Raw genomic sequence first — 12,537 nt, forward strand, 5'->3', positions numbered from 1 at the left:
CATCCTTTCGGAAAGAGGTTTAATCGCAGTACAATCCTGAAAATTAACACTCCTATTCTAAAATCAACCCTACAGCACCAGGAATAAAATTCAGTTTCAAACGGAATAAAAAATCCATATACGCTCGTTTGAAAAGTAGTTCCACATTTTATAAGGTAGTAAGTGATGTAGTAAAACAGTGTGGATAAGGCATTTTATGAAAACCTAGTGTAAGAACCTGAGCTCACGTGCATGCTCAATTAATGTAGGAGATTGAGCTAGCAATTGTTTTCACAGTCGGACATGGATGGTTTTGAGCTGTGTAACTTTGGTGTGACAATAGTCGGCAATACTATTCGCTTAGCACCTTTGTATACGAACTTCTATGGGGGACCTTTTCTTTGGAAATGACTATACTATATTGTCTAGAATGTACTAAAGAATAAGTACATACATATAGTTAAGTAAAAAACGGTCGAGTGCGTGTGTGCACAAAGAAAGGAAAATGTAAAAATAAGTTACTGAAATAAAAAACTGTAGGTGAGCGTTTTCTAAAAAAAATGTACATTTCATTCATGTCTTCAAAATATTGACTTCTTGGGTTCATTTTACTCAGAATCATTTGTACATTCACGCCTCATACATGAAAAATGTGTCCCAAGATTTCCTTTCCAGATCGTCACATTTTTATATCAATAATTTTTTTATTTGTATGAACGTGACGCAATGGAAAAATATTTTTTCATACAAAATTTTGGGACACATTTTTTCATGTATGAGGCGTGAATGTACAAATGATTCTGAGTAAAATGAGCCCAAAAAGTCAATATTTTGAAGACATTAATGAAATATACATACATTTTTTTTGGAAAACGCTGGTATTTTCACGGCTTTTATATCATTTTATTAAGAACAATTAGCGACCTATAAAATACTAGCTTGTGACTACCCTATAACCTTCCCTGGGCATCATACTGTCTCCATCCTAAATTTCATCTAAATCGGTTAAGCGATTTAATCACGAAGAGGTATCAGATAGACAGGCAGACTTAATTTCTCATTTACCTATATACAATGCATTCATATGCCCTATGGATTATTAGCGATGTACCCTACCTATTCTTATTTATTGTGCATAATTAAATAGGTAACACCAGTATTATAAATATTATCCAGATCCAGCAAAGGATTTAAAATCATAAAATAATTAGCTATTCAGAAATGTTTATTTTTATTACTTATTTAAATAAATAAGTTAACATTGTTATTTAATTATATGTAGAAATTTCATCCCGCAGACGCTGACCTGATCTTACCCTCAGGCGGGCCGTATGCTTGTTTGCCACTGATGTAATATATAAATGTACATATATGATATAATTATCTATGACATACATGTTCCCATTTCCTTCTCTGTCTTAAAGTTACCCTTGCAAACGTACTTATTCGTAAAATATTCAGGCAATTTCGAACCCTATTTCCTCCAGCTAAGTTCCAAAACACAGAAGCAAGTTGAATATAGACGCTCGCGCATCTGATATTATGGATAGACGGGGTCACGCGAGATCAAAGTGTTGCTTATCGGTACCCTTCGATTCCAGCATACAACCCGAAGTAATGTTGCTCGCATGTTGCTGAGCGGAGCGGGGTCCCTTTGTTTCCCATATAGTTTAAAGTCAATACATACTAGAACAAATTAAATTATTTTCAGAAAATATTTTAATTTGTTATTATTTCAAGTAGTCACACTACTATATAAATTATATACTGAAATAAATGTCATATACTAAGAAAAAGTGACCCAAGCCTCTAGGCCCCAGGCTGGAATCGAACCCGCGTCCTCTGCTGCTCTACTGTTCTACCTTAGAGGTGGCCAGGGGGCGCCATAAGCCTTCAGTATGAAGTGCATATACTTGGAAAAATTCGACCTATGCCGCTGTCCCCTGGTGGCCGAGAGGTAACAGGCACCTGCCGCGATAGCAGAGGATGCTGGTTCGATTCCAGCCTGGGGCACTAGAGGCTTGGGTCACTTTTTCTTAGTATATGACATTTATTTCAGTTTATAGTTTAAAGTCATAATGTATTGTTTGTCATATTATCATTTGTCATAAAACTATCCGTTAACTTTTCAGGATTTTCGTCAGGTTATCCTATAGATGGGTTAGGTTAGGTGAGGTTTATTTTATAGCAATCCTGAAAAGTGACGCGTTTCTAAACCAAATAAATTATGAGTAACGAAAAAGCGGGCAAACAATAAATTATGACTTAAAACTATTTTCACACCTCCTATTCAGAAAAGAGCTTTTTCTTCCCTGCTAGGTGGGATCGAAGTGGCACTTTTCCTCCCTGCTAGGAGGGATCAAAGTGGCACTTTTCTGTTCAAGCACACTATTTTTACATTTTTTTGCTCATTATTTTTTTAGCTTAAATAATCTGTTTAAGCGTCAGATTGTGTCAACACTAAGATTTTTTTATTTTCCTCATAGTTGATGTGTAAAGCAGTATTTGTCACACGGTATCAAAATTATTTCGTCTTGGGCGCCCTTGACGGAAATATATCATTTTGATCCCTTGTAACACAAACTACTATTGGGACACCGAGCAGAGCGTTAGGATGACTCACGTTAGACCGAGCCGTGTCCGGGCCGGAGCTTCCGGCGCTTACTTTTCTATGACAGATGACCGGTAATCACATGATGCTTTTCATAGAAAACGAAGCTCCGGAAGCTCCGGCCCGGACACGGCCCGATCTAACGTGAGTCATCCTTTATCCTTATTTGTAATCTGGCCAGCCATCTGTGTAGGTAGTAGCTGTAAAGATTATAATTTTTATAGATACTATTAGTACCTATACCAACGGCTACCATGAGTTGACACTTGACGTTTGAAGCTGAACTTGAGCATAGTCCATCTCGCTTGCACTTATTATTTGGTGCTATCGTGAGGAAATGCGATCGAATTCACGCAGTCGCTAGTGTAAATGTCAAATACCAACTCATGGTACGACTACTAATGGCAGGTTCTGCCTAGAATACTTCGGCATATTTACATGTAAGCCAGTACATATAATATTTACCTAGGCAATCTGACAACATTTTTTCCAAGCTGTATTTATGAAGTTTGATCACCAACTGAATTATTTCTTTCATATTTTCCTGTCGAATGAATGCTTTTATCATCAAAGAATGTAATAGTAAAATGTATCAATCTATCTTTTTTATCTCACCAATCAAAGTGTCTCAACTTTACACCTATATTAATAAGGTCGCTTTTCCCTTAAAAAACGCTATCCGCTCCTCCCATCACCCTCTACCGATCACCTTTGTACTCATTGAATATGAAATCAGCCAGAACGAAGCAGACACCGATACAGTCCCTTGATCCTTGTAACAAAGCAATGTGGACATTTCCTATAGAGACACATGTGTAACCGATTAGCATCTTTATTCTAAACCTGTTTAGGTTTATACTGCTCTGAATTATGGTGACGTATAAGTCATTCTGTGTTTGTATATGATTTGTCCTTTAGGAATTATGTATGTAAGGTTATGTCAAAGTAGGTATGGGGGAAATGTAAAATGGTTATCAGTTGACCGTTTTGCTTTGAGTAAAAGCGGTGTTAAACATTGTATATACAGATGTCAATCATAATTGGTGGGACTCAAACCCACATCCCCCTGAATTGCTAGTCCAATGCGGTTGGTGCGGTGCATGCGGACATCTATATAATTATAATTTATAATCTATATAATTATGTATATAATTATAATTTATAGATGTTAATGTGGTACGTCCGTACGTTCCGTATATTAAATCCGACTCACGCTTGACTGCACATTTCTAATGTGTTTTCCTGTTATCTATAGGTAAAGAACTATTTTGTATTGTTTTCAAAATTTTAGACCCAGTAGTTTCGGAGATAAAGGGAATGGGGAATGGTAATTTTTTGGCTATTTTCTTAAATAACTTCTATCCTATTTATGTATTTTAAAATTATAAAAAAATACACTTGAAATTCTCAAAATCTGCTCTTCCATTTGACATGTAACACGATATAGTTTGAAAAGCTTTATTTTTTAACTTTCTCATTTACCCCCCAAAAGTGGCCCCCATATTTAAAATTCTTTTATTTACATTACATGTCCGTCTTTGGGTCACTAATTTACATATGTGTACCAAATTTCAACTTAATTGGTTCAGTAGTTTCCAAGAAAATAGGCTGTGACAGACGGCCAGACAGACAGACAGACGCATGATTGATCCTATAAGGGTTCCGTTTTTTCCCTTTGAGGTACGGAACCCTAAACAGGGAAAAAATATTATCATTTAAGGCAGCGGTCGGCAACCTTTTAGCCGTCAAGGGCCACATAGTAGGTAACGAAGTTGACGCGGGCCGCACTTTGTTAATATTTATGACTGGACTAGACATTGTCGTTTGTCAATATTACATACAAAATAGCCAGGGAGGCTCGCGGGCCGCAAGTGACAGGTTCACGGGCCGCATGCGGCCCGCGGGCCGCGGGTTACCAACCGCTGATTTAAGGTGTTAATCATGTTGGAGTGTGCCAATTATAAACAGATAATATTGACTTCTGGCTTACAATAGTCCGTGAGGGACTGCTACCGGTGGATAGTTATGTGATGCAGTGCGAGTTTACCATTTACCACTGTAGATGTCGCTAATAAAAGAGACTATTTTACACCACGGTGATGATGTGATGACATTTTTATCTGTGGTTTATGTGATCAGCCTTTCAATATGTTAAATGTACTCTTTTATATTGAAGACCAGATATTAAATCTAGTTTTAGGTTTGTATAAATAATAGGGAATATTAGCTGCTCTAAAAGTGCTTTAGAGAAGCTTACACACTTTCATTAGCAAGCTCGAAATGCTTATTTTAAACCAGTCAATGTGTCACCCTGTGTATGGGCCATAAATAATCAAGATAGTAGCACAGTTCGAGCCCAATCAAAACATCAAAGGCCGCCAATCCTCCGTCAGCACTTTGAAGCGAATTCCGCGCAGATTTGCATATATCTGTTATTTGGAATGTCTGGATTGCTGATTGGAGAACGCCCACACGGTACTTGACAAAAGGTCAAGGGTCTTATTCTTTGCCTGTTCAGGCAGAAGGAAGTACGTGCCTAATAGCACAGTATAAGGAAGGTGTATTTCAGAAACAGTAGTCCAACTTCGAACAATTGATAATTCTCGTTCGAAATTCAAAAACTCGAACACATTTGCTTGCGCGCAACGGTCTGTCTCAATTTATATTTAAGCTCCTACAGAATCCGTTACAGATTTACACAGGCAGCACCAAAGAAAATAACGCCCAATATAGTTTCCAAGTGGCACTCCCAGGCATTCGCGACCAATATCGTACTTATACTTTCAATACGCGAGCGACGCCAAACACAGGCCCAGTATATCAGAGCAAGGGCAGAGTAGATTTGTACCGAGTAGTCTATCTTGAAAAAATATATTAATACTGAAAATGCGCAATAAACCGACGATACATGTTATTTATTTATTTATATATTTAATCTTTATTGCACAAAAGAAAAAAACCTTATAGTACAAAAGGCGGACTTAATGCCATAAGGCATTCCCTATCAGTCAATCTTGCTAAAATTACAACAGCAAAACCAATCAATAAATTACGAAATTTAGTTGGCCTAAATCTTTACGAGTAAGTCCGATCAGTCGTTTAATGTCAGCCGATTTGAACGGAAAAGGAAAATAAGGGATGGTCTTTTAAATTTTGGCGTAGCGGCACGGGATGTGGTAGCCATTGCCCCATTTAAAATATCCGTCATGTAAAATCGTAGCAAATACGTATTCTGCAAGTAAGAAATTTCATACCATGTAACATCATTATATTTTGGAGGGGCCGAGCGGGCGTTTTAAATTCTTGAAGCAGATCTTTGCCCAGTAGTACACCAGTAGTAGTAGTCGTCCACACTATAATATGATAATTCGTAGAAAAATAAAATAAAGCCAATATTACTTTCAGGGTACACATATTCATGAAATTTTGAAAGATATTTCAGTTGGAAAATTCGACCCGTGCACGGGAATTCTTCTGTCCATTGGAATTGGATTTTGCTGGCACGGGAATTGGTTTTATAACAATTATTCCTATAAAATGTTATTATATTAAATCATAATAAATCAATATTTAAAAATTACATGGAAATTAGATAAAAATGCTCGTTTGGTGAAATTGACCCGTATACTTTCTATTCCTTTCACTGTGGCAAGTAGGTAGCGTATTGAATTTACATTCTCAGCGACTGGCCCGCGGCCAAAAGGCCCGATGAATTATTACTTTCGTACATTTGTCGCTCTTTTTTTTACATTCCCTTTGAGCCTTTTGTACGTTGTAGTTTGATGACCAAATTTCATGAAAGATAGCGCTGTTACAAACGCAAACTAGGTAACGTTAGTTCAACGTAGAATGTACATAGGAAACTATCAAAATATGTAAATAAATTGTTTGGTAACGTAGCAAATTGTTTCAACATGTTGGTTGGGGTTGATCTCGCAATGAGGTGTTCAGTAGGGCGAGTTCTATATTTTATAGTTTGGGTAATTTCTATAGGTAGTCATTCGTATAGCTTTTTTAAAAAAAATTAACTGTTGACGAATAACTTTTGGGTTTTTTTAATAATAAGTACTAATATATTGTGCCTCATTTTCGCAGTTACGAAAAACAGAGAAAATATGTCGATTACTAGTTAAATAGTAATGGTAGTAACTAATAATACTATATGATATACGATAGGTTACAGAACAGACCAACATCTTTTGATTTTTTTTTTGTAAAATATGTTAATATTTTGACAATATAATTCAAATTAGGGTTGCCAGATGGTCGGGATTCGGCGGGATTCTCCCGATTTTTAGCAAGTGTTCCCGATTCCCGACAAAGTGAAAATTGTCCCGAAAAACAGCTTCACGTTCAAAACAATAATTTCAAGTTCCGAACTGTCGTCGAGCGAGCCAGTGACCCGCGTCAGGCCCGTCAGCGCGCGCGCAGGGCGCTCGTGGCGAGATTGGCCAGAGCAGCTGACGTAGTGCCAATAATGTAAAATATCGTTGTTTTTAATACAATTAATTTAATTTGAATGGTTTTTTTCCCGACTTAAGGCCCAAAATCCCGAAAAATTGATATTTTTTCCCGATAATAGCGCCTTTCGATCTGGCAACCCTAATTCAAATGTGTTTAAGGTATGTACGATGTTAATGTTAGCAATTATAATATCATATTTTCTTGGAATTTCGACATGAATTATAAATTTTTCATTGCAAATGCCATGCAGTTTCGTCCTCGCTTCGTCCGACTCTAAATACTTAATTAGGTATTTACCTATAAAATGCTGTGGGTAGGTAGTTACTTGAAAATCCACCGGCGGCACTTTGAACCCAGCTTTCATTGTATTCCGTTACTTGGATTTACATAGTCAAAACACCATCTTAAGGGTACTTTTATAAGTCCACTCTCCAGATCAAAGCGATCGGTCAGCTATACTTATCTCGCATCTTCATATTACTTCCCTCCTAGTTATTACGAGGGTTTCCTTTGGGCATTGGCTTTATTTACTTTGATGTTTCTTTTTTATATCTACCGTTTTCACGAAGATGCGACGTTGGATCTTATTGAGACTTGGTTCTGCATTGGGATCCTTTTTAGGGTTCCGTACCCAAAGGGTAAAAACGGGACCCTATTAAATGATCTTGACGCGACTTTATTGTTAAGAGAATAAGAGCGCGTCAAGGTAATTTTGAACACCTCGCCCGCTTAGCAACTTCTGCTGCTGACTGTACGTGACTATTAATGTGTTCCGACCGTTTATTCAATAAGTCCGCGTAACGAACCGGAATGGGGGAGCGTCACTCCGCAATCACAGCACCAATCAAAAAGGTGAGATACTGTTAACACCATGTGCAATAGAATTATTGTGTGGGTCATTTTATTTAACACACTACTTAAACTTAACTAACCTACCTACTTACTTACTTTACTTTCTTACTTTTTACTTATTACTTTTTTATTTGGGAATTTTTATGTTATTATTTTTACTCTTACACACAAATTAAATATAATAATATATTTCTTACTTTTAGGTACCAACTCGCCTTTTACTAAATATCATTAAAAAATAAAACAACAATTTATTTAATTAAACAAAACATATTAATATCTTCATAATAGGTACCTTGTGAATAAGTATCTACACAAACGCAAAAGTTTGTTAAAATTACATATCAAAAATATGCCGCAGCAAAATATTTTGTTAGAATATTTTTAAGCCACCAATAGATCTGAAGTCTGTGTGAGCAATTTTGCGGTCATAACCGAAACTAAGTCCAATAATTTCGTCCTAATATTTATAATAAGCACTTGACTGAAATATAATATCGCGTTATCATTTCGACATAAATTCAGTACATTTTGCCGCCAGAGGATCAATAGATGTCACCAACTAATCTGCCTGAATATTGTTACGATTGTGAGCGCGGCCAAGTCGATCTAGATTCCGACCAGACTAACTTCGTAGGTATCTATACCTATTGACTTTGCAGTGACGGAGTATGGAAGAGCCTATCAGCCCTTTAACATCAAACATCAACATTTATTCAGCATTTAGGCCACAAGGGCACTTTTAAATATTGGAGGACTTCCGGAGGTGAGGGAGATTCCGGGCTGCAACATCGATTGTGACATTTGCAGCAGTAATGCAGTCAGCAGTTACGACGCGCAGCGATTGCAGCAGTAATGCAGCCGTAAAGGTATTGGTTTGACGTTGATCGTATCGCTTGCGTTTGGAATGTAACAGCGGCAGTGGATCACTTGTTAAACGAGCAATGATCCGGCGCAAGGCCCCTGATTCCGGATATCCGGCTAAATTCCTGTCATAATAACTGTTTATTTAAGGTTTCACGCTGAGTGGCGGATTTATGAATGTTGGTTTGATTAAAACTGAAATTAATAAACGACAGCAGTTTAGAAATTGGACTGACATGACACTGTACGAAATAGTGGGGCTTTTACAGCTTACGCCACAGAATAAATAATAGTACTAAGTACAGAAAACTCACTCTCTAACAAAACGCGTCTGTTACGATCAGCACAGATACGGCCGCTAGGTGGCGACAGCGCCACGCGCGGCTTATGGCTTTCCCCAAAATTAGGGCCGGAACGGTACATCCGTTTAGCTACCTGTAGCAAAGCGATGAAATCGCGGAGTGAGACGCGCCTGCTTACGCTGCTACAGCTCTGGGAATTTAGGCTACCCGGCCATGGCGGTACCCGTCCCAATTCCGCAGTCTAATAAGTACAATCTCTGAAAGATTAGGCGTCTTTGACCAACTCCGGCCTTCGCCACTGGAGAGCTCGGTCACTTCTAGAATAATTATGACAACTATTTCAATGTATTTTTTTATTTATACACGAAGTTGAATGTTTTATAGTTATTTATTAAAAAAAATTAAGTGTCTAAATCATAAGCACCTAATTATCATATTGAATAGTTTGCATTCCAAAGCAGCCCATTTTTATTTAGTCGGAGACTTACCTAAAACTCAGTGGAATAGGGCTTAACCCTTTATAGGCATAAGGGTGTCAGGAATTATGCAAAATTGAACCCTATCACTTTGAAATAAAATTCAAAATAGAAAATATTTTTCCTCTGCCTTATAAAGGCTTAAGACAAGATAATCTATGCTGACGCCCTTAGGACCGTATGATGAAGATGAATATGAAAACGAATAAAACTTTTACCTAACCAACAACTTCAATAGAATCTACAAGAACAATATCTCACGCGCACTGTAAACGGTTACCAATAAATCGAGCAAACTCAAAAGCCTAAGCCCAACCGGAAATCACGCGAATAAATCAGACATGGCGCTCGTCGTCCGGAAATCGCTCGGTGCGAGGCGTTGATGCGATTATGCCTCTGCCTAGTGTGATTTAGAGCGCCTGTGTTCAGTTTGAGCAGAATAGATTGAGCAGAATAAAAGAGTAGTCCATCTTCAAACAAAGTAGTTCTAAAACAATTTGTTGGAAATGTTGGACAGTCGATTCATCAAATCGCTCGTCGCGAGGCGTTGATGCGATTATGCCTCTGCCTAGTGTGATTTAGAGCAGAATAGATGAGGAAAGAGTAGTCCATCTTCAAACGAAATAGTTCTAAAACAATTTGTTGGACTGTCAATTCATCAAATCGCTCGGTGCGAGGCGTTGATGCGATTATGCCTCTGCCTAGTGTGATTTAGAGCGCCTGTGTTCAGTTCTAGCAGAATATATGAGGAAATAGTAGTCCATCTTCAAACGAAATAGTTCTACATAACAATCATTTGTTGGACAGTTGATTCATCAAATCACTCATTTTTCAAATCCCTCGTGCGTGTCGAGTTTCCGTAAACAATTATCTAATGTCCAGAAGGTAGTTAAGAGCCCTGACCATATTAGCGATATTTTTAATTTTGTACTTATTTTAATTTAAAATTTTATTTTTTGTTTCACAGCCTAAAAGCCATGTTGCTTGAAATACATATTTACATACATTGCGTCTTAAATGTCAAGTTTCAAGCACAGCTGCATCAGGAGTACGGTCATGAGCACGCTAGTAGGTGACCGGGTGCGCCTTTTAAAGTTGAATATTCGTGGAATATTACTGTCTTCATACCTACTGTGGTTCTAGTTAGAGTGGAAGCCTTTAATTTATTCTTTACACGCTACGTCACATGACAAGGGGACATGACATTTGCTCTTCTCAGTCATCTGTCAACCGATTAATGGGACTTTGCGATTTCGTTCTCTACAATAGAATTAAACTTGCATTTACTTAAAAGTAATATTAACTATTCGGCGCAGTAGTCTCAACGATTGCAATAAAAATAAATTACAATACCTACCACTCTTAACAATAAGACTTGTATTGCCTTGTCAATTTAAATCAGAAAAAAAGATTTGTTAAGAGTGGCCAATTACTATGGAGTGGCCAAAGACTATAGCATCACCCTAAACCTTAAAAATATAATCTCTCCTTTGATTGCCGTAACGCAGGTAATATTAATATCTCCACAAAACAACGTTGTAATCCTTCGTCGAATCATCAGTAATGCATATTTTTATTTGTCACACGTGCGCGGTAACGGAAAGCTTACCTTCTCCTATACAAACCAGGATCAAGGCACGTTTGAAAAATTGCCTGAAAACGTAAAGTTACACGTGTGTATCTTGCTTTAATATAATTTTACGCGGATGGGAAATAAGACATGTACCTATTGTTTTGTTTTCGCCACAGACAAGACATCCTCTAGACTGAGCATAGTAACGCTACCCCATCTGCCACTTATACGGTAGTTTTACTTCATCTTCGAGTCAATCCCGTGCCGTGATTGGTCCGTGTCTTTGAACGGACCAATCACGGCACGGGATTCGCTCACCTCGCACCCCCGTATTTTTGGCAGCATCGGTTTCATGAAATAATTGCTCTAAACTCAGTCTAGAGGATTCCTAGTCTATGGTTTTCGCAAATAGCTATAAAACATGATTGTAATTATTTTCTTATCCATCTACTAAAATATTACAATTCTTACCAGCGTCCAGTGTACATTTTTTTACAATTTACGTAGGTACTTACTTAAACTAGTATTTTCCATGTAAATTAGGTATCTACTAAATTACTTAGAACTTAAAAATTAATGTTGCCTTTTTTTAAGTAAATTATAGAACCTATATTTTACTCAAAAAACAAAGTTTAAGTATATTAGCAGTATTAGTAGCCGAGCAGGCAATGCGTTCGAAATAAACGTGACTATTTATATAAATTATTTAAGGATCGATTTGCGTTGTCTATCAACTGTTGTCATCTTGGCTAGGCCCCTGGCGGCCAAGCCAAGTGACAATCGCTTGCGCTTCGCTATCGAATCGCTTTGTGTCTCTCTATCACTCTTCCATATTAGTGCGACAGTGACAGTCGCGTTTCGTTCGCTACGTAGCGTTAGCGTTTGGTTTGGTTCGCTACGTAGCGTTAGCGATTCGATGGCGAAGCGATAGCGATCGTCGCCTTGGCTTGGCGGCCTGGCCCGCCTTAACTGATCATTGATCAACCTTATATCCTTTCAATAAGGTTTACGATTTGTCAACAGTGGATGATGATATCTACTTATGCTTAACGTTCAAAGGTACGTTTTTAGATCAAAAGGGTCGAGGGGGTTCAAAAGATTCCTATCTGATATCTATAAAGGTACTCGTAAAATTCAGATGAATTCAGAGGGATCATTTGACTTGCAGAAGTATTTTTCGCAAAACCTATTTTAAGAATAAGAGCGCGTCAAGGTAATTTTGAACTCCTTGCCCGCTTAGCATCTTCTGCTGAATGTACTTATTAAAATTTAAAAGTATCAACTAAAGTGATATCGGTCTTTTATTAATGTTTTTGTTACTTGTATGGAATTTTAAGTACCTACCTAAGGTAGCAATTGTAGTTTGAGAAGTATTTTATTTAAATTAACTTCTATAGGGTAGGCAGTGATTTCTCG

Source organism: Cydia amplana, chromosome 9 (genome assembly GCF_948474715.1).
Source record: "Cydia amplana chromosome 9, ilCydAmpl1.1, whole genome shotgun sequence".
NCBI classification, from domain to species: domain Eukaryota; kingdom Metazoa; phylum Arthropoda; class Insecta; order Lepidoptera; family Tortricidae; genus Cydia; species Cydia amplana.